This window comes from Cebus imitator, unplaced genomic scaffold (genome assembly GCF_001604975.1).
Source record: "Cebus imitator isolate Cc_AM_T3 unplaced genomic scaffold, Cebus_imitator-1.0 Scaffold68, whole genome shotgun sequence".
Taxonomy (NCBI): domain Eukaryota; kingdom Metazoa; phylum Chordata; class Mammalia; order Primates; family Cebidae; genus Cebus; species Cebus imitator.
This window is the reverse complement of record NW_016107383.1, coordinates 6,190,272-6,201,062: the sequence shown is the minus strand read 5'-3', so window position 1 is coordinate 6,201,062 and position 10,791 is coordinate 6,190,272. Positions and strand designations below refer to the sequence as shown.

Sequence of the window (10,791 nt, the reverse complement as noted above, 5' to 3'; positions counted from 1 at the left end):
CGAGACGGAGTCTCACTTACTCTGTCGCCCCAGGCTGGAGTGCAGTGATGCAATCTTGGCTCACTGCAATTTCTGCCTCCCAGGCTCAAGTGATTCTAATGTGTTAGCCTTCCTAATAACTGGAGTTACAGGCATGCACTACCATATCCAGCTGATTTTTGTATTTTTAGTAGAAACAGGGTTTCACCCTGTTGGCCAGGCTGTCCTGAACTCCTGACCTCAAGTCATCTGACCGCCTCAGCCTCCCAAAGTGCTGAGATTACAGGCATAAGCCACCACACACAGCCAGGATTCTTCATCTTTTTGTGAGACATGCTTGCATTTAATATGTGGCTCCTTTTCCATCACATATAATGAAATATGTTGCCCAATATTTGTTTTTTTTTTCTTTTTTATCTCCTATGGTTTATGACATCAATAGAAGTCGCTTTCTCCATTGGAATTATAGTATTTTCCTATATTTTCTTTTAGTATTCTTTTTTCAATTTTTAAATTGAAATCTTTGATCATCTAAAATTGATTTTGATGTAAATGGAAAAGTTTTAACTTTTATTTTCCATGTCTAGCCAATTAGTCCCATACCGCTTATAGAAAAATTAGCCTTTTGCTCACAGGTTAGCAATGCTATATTTTATTTTCAAATCTGTTGATTTTCCTATTTATGTGTGACTATTAAGTAAATGGAAATATCAGAACGTTATAATATGTTTTAATATTTGATTTCTGATTACTTTTGACTAGGTACCAAAAGCTCCTCAAAATTGGGATCATGTTAAATCAGTATATCGATTTAGGTAGATCAATCTTTTTAATATAATAGTTCATCTTTATATCAAAAAGAATATATTCATTTGGTTTATTAAAGTCAGTCATCTTCATTTCTTCATGAGCACTTTACAGATTTTTATAAATTTGACATTTTGAGTTTATTTCTACATATTATATACATATATGTTTTATGTCCTGTGTTAATGGATTTTTCTTTAATCATTTTTTAAAAAGTTGTTTCTTAATATAGTAAAGCAATTTTATAGTTTAACTGTTTTTTAAAGTCTTAAAGTTTGTAATAATTGATTTCCTTAATTTTTTCTGCACGTGATATCTTTCTTCCTACCTTCTAAATTTTATGCTTCTTATTTCTTTCCCTTTTCTTATTGCTTTGGCTACTATCTTCAGAATATTTATCTCAGAAATTTTGTCTTGTTCTTGTTTCTAGTAGGAATACTTCTTTGGCATGACTTTGGTTTTGAAGATACATGGCTAGACAGGCTGTTAGATAGAAGACAAACACATATATACTGACATAAATGTATCATGTTTAGTAAATTTCCATCTGTGTAATCTTGATTGAGCTATTAATCTGAAATAAAATGTTAAATTACTGTAGTAGCTATGAAGAAGATCCCCTAACTTTTTTCTTTTAATTTTTTAATATGACAATTACATTAATCCATTTTCTAATACTAAACTTGCATGTAAAATTTGAGCCAAACTTGATCACTGTGGATTATTCTTTTGGGTTCTATTTACTAATTTGCTATTCATATCAATAAGTACATCAATATTATCAAAATTAGTCTGTAGCTTTCCTTTTTTATTATTCTGTGTCAAGTTTTGATATCAGTATTATTTTTCTTATTTTATAAAAAAAACTTTGAATCTTTTCTTCCTTCTGTATACTGTACTTTGGAACAGTTATAATAGCACCAGTATTCTTGATTTTTTTTAACGTTTTCTTTAGCATTCAATTGCAAAACCATGGGGAGAGTTTGGTACTCTTGGAGAGGTTACTTTTTATAACAACTTTTTCAACATGTTTGTGCCTAATGTTTTATTCCTAATTTCTGTATAATAAAAAATCAGTTTTTGTAATTTGTACTTGGTTTAGAAATAACCTATTTCATATCATTAAAATAAGAATACTACCCAAAACATTGCCTGGGTAACAGAACAAGACTCCCATTTCAAAGAAAAAAAGAGAATGCTACCCAAAACAATATCTAGATTCAATGTTATTCCTAAACTACCAACATCATTTTTCACAGAAATAGAAAAAAAAAAAAAAAAAAAGTCTAAACAGAACCAAAAAAGAGGCTGAATAGCCAAAGCAATTCTAAGTAAAAAGAATAAAACTGGAGGCATCAAATTATCCAACTTCAAACTATACTACAAGGTTACAGTAACCAAAAAAGCATGGTACTGGTATAAAAGCAGACACACAGACAATGGAACTGGTTAGAGAGCTCAGGAGAAATAAAGTCACACACCTACAACCACCTGATCTTCAACAAAGTTAACAAAAACAAGCAATGGGGAAAGGACTCCCTATTCAATTAATGATGCTGGAATAGCCGGCTAGCCATATGCAAAAGAATGAAATGGGACCCCCACCTTTTACCATACATGAAAAATAACTCAAAATGGATTAAAGACTTAAATGTAAGACCTAACATTATAAAAATCCTAGAAGAAGATCTAGCAAATACCATTCTAGACATGGGCCTTGGCAGTGAATTTATGACTAAGTCCTCAAAAGCAACTGCCACAAAAACAAAAATTGACAAGTGGGACTGAATCAAAGAACTTCTGCATAGCGAAAGAAACTATTAAGAGAGTAAATAGACAATCTATAGAATGGGAGAAAGTATCTGCAAAGTATGTATCCAATAAAGGTCTAATATCCAGCATCTATAAAGAACTTAATTATTCAACAAGCAAAAAACAAATAAACCCATTTAAAAAGTAGGCAAAGGGCATAAACAGATATTTTTCAAAGGAAGACATACAAGCAGCCAACAAACATGAAAAAATGCTCCACATTGCTAATCATCAGAAAGATGCAAATCAAAACCACAATGAGATACTATCTCACACCAATCAGAATGGCTACATTAAAAAGTCAAAAAAATAACAGAGGTGGGCAGGGTTGCAGAGAAAAGGGAATGCTTATACACTGTTGGTAGGAATGTAAATTAAACCATTTTCCTTATAATACTATTATAAAGAAACATATTTCTGCATAATACTATACTATTCAGCCACTGTGGAAAGCAGTTTGGAGATTTCACAAAGAACTTAAAACAGGACTACTGTTCAAATCAGCAATCCCACTAATGGATATATACCCAAAGGAATATAAATAATTCTGCCAAAAAGACACATGTACTTACATGTTCATCACACCACTATTCACAATAACAAAGACATGAACTCAACCTAGATGCCCATCAACGATGGATCGGGTAAAGAAAATGTGCATATACACCATGGAATACTACACAGCCATAACAAAGAACAAAATCGCATCCTTTGCAGCAACATAGATGCAGCTGGGGGCCATTATCCTAAGTGAATTAACAGAGGAACAGAAAACCATGCACTACATGTTCTTACTTACAACCAGGAGCTAAACACTTAGTGCACATGGACATAAAGATGAAAAAATTGACACTGGGGACTAATAGGGAAGGGAAAAGGGGGTGAGGGTTGAATAACTACCTATTATGTACTATGCTCATGGGATCATTCAATCCCTAATCTTCAACATTACGCATATACCTATGTCAGAAACCTGTTCTTGTATCCCCAAACTTAAAAGATAAAAAAAAGAAATAATCCCTTTCATCCAAGTTTTCTAATTTATTGTCATATATTTACTTTAATCACCATCTAATTATTTTAATTTTCTCCAAATTGGTGATTGTTTCCATTTTTATTTCTTAACTTGTACACTTAGGATTTCCTTATTTTGCTTTTTAAAAGACAAAGGCTGAATAAAACAGTGATTTTTAAGACAGAAACATCAAATAGCAGGGGAAAGCAACAGTAAAGTAGTAATAAGGGATGGGAGAAGAAAAAGGAAAATGATGATGAAAAAGAAGACGAGGAGGCAGAGAAAACAAAGAAAAAATAAGAGGAAAAGAGGGAAAAGAAAACTGTATAAAGGCAGAGAGGATCTAAGATGACCCCTCTGGCCAAATGTGGACCAATGTTGCCTAGACTGGTGCTACTCAAAGTAGCTGGTCTATGAACTGTTACTGGTCCTCAATGAGAAAAAGAGCTTATGCCAATATGCAAGTCTATATGTATTGTCTTGGTTCCTTCATCAGAAAAGCTTTGCTGTGAAAAAATAATAATAATCTCAGTTGAACTAACAGTGTGCTTGGTGAGCAGTGTGCTTGGTGACACATTTGATTTATATTATCGTGTAGTTTTTGTCTTATCAGAGGCAGGTAACAGTTTGCGGATGGGCACCAGCCAGCAGGAGCACCAAACTTGATCCTTCACCAACCAGGCCTCCAATGCACTGCATCTGTTCCTCATCTTATTGAGATTCTCCAGCTGGTTTCATGGCATCAGTCACTGTTTTAACCTTCTAGACCTTGGGTACTACCAGACATCTAGATGCGCGGTTTAACCCATAGTCAAGAAAGTTTAACACACATAGGCAATCAGTAAATATTGATTGATCTAATAATTGATTTTGAATGATCAGGGCTGCTGTGTGTACAGCTGGCAGTTAGTGAACTAAACAATCTACACTTAGCCTAGGGTCAGTGACACTTGAAATTGGCAGACACTCTGATTCCAAGTTGTGTGTCCTAGTGCAAAGCTGTGTTATCCAGAGAATACAGAACTGTTTTCTTCTCCTAACTGCAGAGGCTTGAAGAGGGGCTACCTTTTTTCTAATTTACAGAAAGACTCTATTAGGCTAGCAGCAGCCCTGTGAATTACTCAAATGCAAGGAATTCGACTGTAAACTAGCGTCAGATATACAGCTGCTCAAACAGTATTAAACTGATGCTGTATGTTCTAAGTGACAGGAGGTAGAACCATCCCAAAAGTATGGCAAATTGGAATGACAGCTCCTTGACACAGGAATGTTCTTCACCTGGCTTTCTTTTTTTCATTTTTTTCCAACACTGACACAGTTAATCTGTCAAAGAAATGAAAGATGATTTTTAACTAAAATGTACATCTATAATCAGTATACAGGGTAGCTGTGACATCCTTTCCTTCAGGAAGCTTTCCTTGATCTTCTAAGTCTGGGGTTAGATGCTCTTCCAGTTTCCTATGGTAGTAATCTTTATTTTCCATTCTGTAGCATTGAACACTATACTGTAGTTAGCTATTTGCATTTCCATTTGCCAAAGCACATTATTCACTACTGTATTTTGAATACTTAGCACAGTGCCAGCACATGGTGGGAGGCAGGGCTGGGAAGTGGAGGAAGAACAGAAGCAAACAACCTGTAGCAGAATATCATTTTTATACATCAATTCAATGTGCTCCTCTTTGCAAAAGCCAGAGGCAAAAGGCTTTTTGCCTTTGTACATTGAATTGTACACCCAGGAATAGATCTTTATCCAATAAAGGGTCCTCTGACTGCTCCTGGATAAAGACACACTCAAAGACATTTCAAATGACTTAGCAAAGTGCAGCCTACCTCTGGACCAATTTTCAAAAGCAACTCAGGTAATTTCTAGGAGAAATGAGGCAAAACATTGCTCTATAAAATTCAAAGGGACACCTCTCAGGGTAGCTCTGACAAAGGCCCATAGACAGAAAAGTGCAACAAGACCTACTAATAAAAAATTACCTTAAGGGCAGAAGATCAAACACTGCATGTTCTCACTCATAGGCAGGTGTTGAACAATGAGAACACATGGACACAGGGAGGGGAGCACTACACACTGGGGTCAGTTGGGGGGAAATAGGGGAGGGACGGTGGGGGGTGGGGAGTTGGTGGGAGATAGCAAGGGGAGAGATGCCAGATGTAGGTGATGGGGAGGAAGGCAGCAAATCACACTGCCACGTGTATACCTATGCAACAATCTTGCATGTTCTTCACATGTACCCCAAAACCTAAAATGCAATAAAATAAATTGGAAAAAAAAAATTACCTTGAGGAAATGGGGAGGCTAGGCTCTAAACTTTGACTTAAAGAACTCTCAGAACTTCCCATAGACTCTTTTATTTCTCACTGGCTACCTCAGGCTCCCAAGTAGCTGGAATTACAGGCGCCCACCACCATGCCTAGCTAATTTTTATCTTTTTAGTAGAGGTGGGGTTTTGCCATGTTGGCCATGCTGGTCTCCAACTCCTAATCTCAGGTGATCCACCTACCTCGGCCTCCCAAAGTGCTGGGATTACAGACATAAGCCACTGTGCCTGGCCCCGTATAGACTTTTCTTAATCATGTTTCTGTCATTTGCTGGCTTTGTGATCCCATACAAGGTACTTTTTATTCTTGAAGCTTAGTGATTGCTAAAGGAGGAATAATATTTGCTTCCCCAAGTAACTGGGAGACTTAAGTGTGTTTCTACAAGAGAAAAAGGCAGATACCCAATAAGTACTCGAAAAATATGCCAACATTTCTCACACACACCTGCCACAGGAACAGGATGCAGTTTGGTCTATAACAAAAGCTTGGCGTATACAGAAAAGTAACTGGATCCCTGCCACTTTTTATTCACTTACAGGAGTCAAGGAGAATGATGATTTTCCTAACATCCAGTACTATCTCAAAGCAAATCTGCCAAGAAGAAAGTTTATTTTTGTCACTTTCCTTTAAACTTTCTCCCTCCACTCCACTGTCAGTTCCTTGGGGGGATCAACTAGTGCCTCGTTTACCAATAACTTTGTCTCAATGAACTATCATAATCCCAGATAGTTTGTTAGCTCAGTGGTGCTCAAACAGCACCACTCCATCATGTAGCAATTCAGGAAGGCCCTTGTCCTTTAAAGGGATCTTAGGTTACACCAGACAGGCCAGGAAAGCAGCCGTCATTTGGCTGGGTTTAGATAAAAGTGACTGCAAATGTGGCTTTACAGTCGCATCGCTGCAGAAGCTGTCAACTGAAAATGGGCAAAAGACATTTGTGTTTTACCGTGTGACACTAGGAAATATTTAAGATTGAAAGGGCAACTCCCCAAGTGGTCTTTTTAATGGGCTCGGGGGCTTTCCCTAGTGTCCCTCAAGTCAGATCGATTTGTTCAGCTCATTTTTAGGACCAGCCCTGGCTGATTCTGAAAAATCAAGACATGCGTGGAGGGCCCCAAGAGTTCTCTGAAATCCTCAGCTGGACGGTTCACAGCAGGACAAGTGCCAAGAGGCTCCTCCCATCAACCCTGAAGCCTGGGATCCATCCAAAACTGCTCCAGGAATCCTGATGGGTTCCAAGGAATACTTCCCAGGGAATTACTAAGAGGCCTTACCAGCGGGGCGCCTGTCCTTTCAAAGGGACCCACAGGAGGTCAGGGCTGTAGTGGAGATTCAGGTCTATCCTGGCTCAGGGCTCCCCAGGAAGAAAGAGAGGATGGATACCCAGTGTTTACTGAGAGAGTGAGAAAGACAGCCTGTACATCACGGATGAACCTTGAAAATATTTTGCTAGGTAGAAGGAACAGTCACAAAGGACCACATATTGTATACTTCCATTTATATGAAACGTCCAAAATAGGCAAATCCATACAGACAGGGCAGCAGGTTAGGGAGAAATGGGGAGTTACTGCTAACAGGAACAGGGTTTCTTTTTGGGGTGCTAAAATATTCTAAAATTGTGGATTTACTCTGCTCTGTGAAAACACTAAAAATCATTGAATTGTACACTTAAATCGTTTAATTTAAGAGGTATATGAATTATATCTCAATAAAGCTATTTAAAAAACAAGCAAACAAAACCATCCAGAAGTTTACCTTGCAATAAGGAAGCCCTTAAGTTCAGAGGAATCCAAGTTGCTCTTCTGAAAAACCAAATATCCAAATGCTGTTCATTCATTCATTTATTCATTCACTCACTCTAAATGTACCAGTGAGTTCTCTATGTGCAGACTGGACCACGTTGTCAGAAAGAGAACACCAGGTCCTTCACTGCATCCAGTTTAAAGCCTGTTTGCTGGATTTGAGTAGAGCGTCTCTATCACCTACTGCAAGTATTATAAAAAGGGCCCTCTCTGTTGCTCAGTAGAGGAGGGGCCCCAGGACCTTTAACAGGGGAGTTTCAGGAAAGTCCATTTTCATTTCTGCGTTCCTCTCCACAGCCACCAAAGTCGTACTGCCATCTTTGTCGTGTTCCTGCCCCTACTTCCACCCCCTTCAGTTGCTGCCAACAGAGGACTCTCCAAAACTTGCAGAAATAATGGGACTCTCAGCAGCAGCTCCAGAAGCAATGTTTAGGGGGAAATCCTGTGAGAGCTGCACACAAGCTTCATTTGGACACTTTAGTAAGAGCAGGTCCAAAACCCTCCGGACCTTAGCAGAGCAACGCTGAGCCACAGATGACCCAAGAACCCAGCACTAAGATCTGAGCGCCTGTGGTCCTGGACCTGCCGGCGGCCTCCAGGCCCTGGTGTGGGAGTGAGGCCACTGTAATGGCCCCATGGTGCTCCTTTTAATCGAGCCCTAACCCTGTCCCCCCGCTGGGCAAGCTGTGCGCAAAAGCCCAGCTGCCCCGGATGCCCATCCGCCCAGGCGCTGCGTAATAGGAGGCTTGTGGGGGCGCGGGGTGCGGGGGGTGTCAGAGAGATAAAAAGGGGCAAATGAGAGGTCGACCAGCTAAAGCGGAGAAGGTCATTCAACATTACAACCAGGCGGTGTCTCTCTCAAAACCGCAACCTCCTGGCCTCTGGCACCAAAGCAAAACGCACGAAGTATCCCAGCTTCCAGGGCAGAGAGGTGAAGGAGCGCCAACCACCCCCATCCATCATCGCGCTATGCCTAGCTGCTTTCCTTTGCGTCCAGCGACTGGTCCCTCAGCTACCCAAATCTGTGGCAGTGCCAACAGGTGGCTGGGTAAATTTCATCCCCTCTGATCTCCATCAGCGGCTCTCCCAAGCTATCCCAAACACAAGCTAAATAAAAACAGCGTATTTTTAATGCACACACAGCCCTTCAAGACCGATCCCACCCAAATTAAGCCCCTTCTGTATGGAAATGCTGGAGCCACCACTGTCCGCAGCCAAACGCAGCTTCTTCCCGCCGCACGCTCAGGTCACCAAACACTGGGAAAAGCTTCCCGGAGCAGCATATGGTATTTACACGATCTCTGCGCTCTCACCACTCAATGCCTCTTATCTCCCTGCCCCATGAGCCCAGCCAAGAGGCATCCAGGTGCACCCGTCCCGTCCCATCCCAAAGGTCCCCAAGCCATCCTGGGCGCGCGCGTGTAAAGAAAGTCCATGGAATTGCATTGCATCTGCAGGTGGCCCGCTGTTTCCATTTTTCCTTTCTCATGAATAGACTTCGAAGCAGAGCCGAAGAAGAGCAGAGAAAGACGAACTGACCTGTGCTGGGCAAGGTTCCAGCCCAGGCTGGGAGCTCTCGGCGCCTAGGGAAGATCGAAGTTGCACGGCGAGTTGGTCCTCGGCGGCGCACCGCCCTTGCTCTCTTCCCTCCGAGCACCCTTTTTAAATTAGCCTCTCTCTCTCTCCTTCTCCTTCTCCCGCTGCGCTTGCACTCCCAGCCTCCTGGAGATGCCTCCGCCTCTCCAGCTGGGCGCCCAGGATCAGATAAGAGGAAAGGAAGACCCGCCGGCAGCCAATTATAAAGCTGAGGGTAGCCGCGGGGGCGGGAGATGGGGAGGTGGGAGGCAGGCCTAAATCCTTAACGCCCCCCACTTTCTCTCCTCCTCCACTCCCCCATCCCCGCCCTACCGGAGATGTCTAGGAGCAGCCCCGTGCTGCCCACGCGCTCCCCTTCCCGGAACCTGGCAGTCGCCCCAGGTGCACGCCGCAGCCGGGTGTGGCGCTCCGGGAGCGAGCCGGGCTTTTTCCCTTCCACAGGGGCAGAAGCTAGTGCAAGCTCTCAAGCCAGCCCCCCCACCCCCGTCCCCGGTGGCTTTGGGAGGTCTGGAGCCCTCCGGTTTTCAGGTGCTGTGTGGCCACTTCCCCATTCTCAAAAGACCGACCTTGCCTTTCCGCGTCAAAGGCTCCGAGTCAAAGAGGTATCCACTGTAAAGGCCCCCTTGGAGTCTCCTCTTCTCCCTCTTCCTCTTCCGAATAAGCCCAAGGACTCTAAAACGCCAAAGCAGCGATGCCCAAACTTTAAGGTGCAGGGGAATCGGCTGGAGGTATCGAAATTGACATTTTTGTAGGTTACAAAAGGACAAATATCGGCTATTTCCTGTGGTTGTACCTCGTAACCTGCCGATTCCCCACCCCACCCGCAGAGATTCTGGTTCAAGGAGCTTGAGCTAAGGCCTCGGACCCTGCAATTATCACACCCCCTGGTGGTTCAGATCCTTGCAGTCCATGCTTTGAGAGGCTCTGCCCTGAGATGTGAAGAACAGGAGGCCACCGGGCCCGGCGCTGGCTCTCTGGAGACTCGGTTCTCACCTGCTGAGTGGGCCCTCTAGAAAAGTCACCACCTTTACTGATTTTTGACCCATATCTCCCATCCTGCACGCCCGTTTCTTTACAAATGTTAGAGGGGGACGTTGGGTGGAAACTGAGAATTCAGCAAAACCCTATTTTGTGAGAAAATACTTTCTTGCCTTGGAAAAACTGAAAAGAGTATTTCACCACCATCAAAGGCTGGTGATGGAGCGAAGAGAGGGGAGAGCAAGTGGCACTCTTAGGTTTCCAAATTTGCCTCCATCATGCCCAGCTGAGAATCCAGATAGAAGGGCTGCGATTTGCAAGGTGGTCCCTCCGACATTCCAACTGCCCAAGCTGCTGCTAGCCACCTCCTCTGCTCTCCCCGAATATGTTACTTGCATTCCTGGGCATGCTCCGAGCTGCTGCAGGGGTCCTGCGGCTGGAGTCAGTGGAAGGCCCCTTCCAGCCCCCACC

General features: G+C 42.4%; 1 protein-coding gene across 4 annotated transcripts in view; it reads right to left on the bottom strand.

The window, feature by feature from the left end:
• COL14A1 (collagen type XIV alpha 1 chain) overlaps window positions 1-10,153 on the bottom strand; it is a 255,166-nt gene extending 245,013 nt beyond the window's left edge. For 3 of the 4 annotated variants that reach the window (XM_017530706.2, XM_017530707.2, XM_017530708.2), the window contains exon 1: window positions 9,286-9,524. The gene's annotated coding sequence lies outside the window, so the exon portion shown is untranslated. Of the gene's footprint in view, window positions 1-9,285; window positions 9,525-9,908 lie in introns of those variants that run through there. The other variant, XM_037739316.1, reaches the window with a different exon arrangement.
• Between the last annotated feature and the right edge of the window lie 638 nt (window positions 10,154-10,791).